The following is a 994-nucleotide window of genomic DNA, read 5'->3' as shown; positions in this document are numbered from 1 at the left end:
ACATTTTATGCTGTAGCCATAAATTCAAATACAATATGAAAACACATTAGTTCACAGTTTAACAGATTATTATCATGATGAGCAAGAATTGTATTATTCAGTGTTATCATTTATTATTACATCAACTAAATCAGTTATTAAAATATCTTACCCAAATGGAGATTTCAATATCTTCAAGTGCTGAAGTTATTGTCAGGTGGTGTTTTATTATTATTTTAAATTTTTCACTGTATAAAGATTTCAGTTAATTCTAGGTTGCAGGTTTTCTTCATTTCTAAATGATGTAAAATGTAATAAACACTATACAAACATAAACAACAATGTTTATGTAAAATAAATTATGAGAGCCTCACAACATAAAGATTTGGTTTGTTTTGAATTTTGTGCAAAGATACACAAGGGCTATCTGTCCCTAATTTAACAGTGAAAGACTAGAGGGAAGGCAGCTAGTCATCACCAACCACTGCCAACTTATGGGCTACTCTTTTACCAATGAATAGTTGAATTGAATGTCATGTTATAACACCCACATGGCTGAAAGGGCAAGCATGTTTGGTGGGACAGAAATCCAAACCCACGAACCTCCATTTGCAAGCCAAGCATCCTAACCACCTGGCCATGCCGGGCTCAACATAATGGCAAAAGTTTATAAGAGCAAAAACTTGTGAAAATTTATCTAGTCTGATTTATGTCCTTTAAATATTACATATCATTATGTACTACAAGCCAATGAAGTGTGACCATTTTGTGCAAAGCTCTTAAAATGTAGGAATTATGAACTGCATAATCCAGTATTTTTACAATGCAAAAAACTTTCAAAATCTTCTGGTTCAAATGCTTTTCATTTTTAACTTGTTGTTTTTATCCAAGAGTCCTGATAGAAAATGTCAAATCATAGTTAATCTTAACATGAACATTTTACAGAATTTTGAATTTGAACCAAAATACACATTAAACCAATGGGTCACAAATTGATTAATTGATTAATCAATTA

Source organism: Limulus polyphemus, unplaced genomic scaffold (assembly GCF_000517525.1).
Source record: "Limulus polyphemus unplaced genomic scaffold, Limulus_polyphemus-2.1.2 Scaffold8633, whole genome shotgun sequence".
NCBI lineage: Eukaryota > Metazoa > Arthropoda > Merostomata > Xiphosura > Limulidae > Limulus > Limulus polyphemus.
This window is presented reverse-complemented; position numbering follows the sequence as displayed.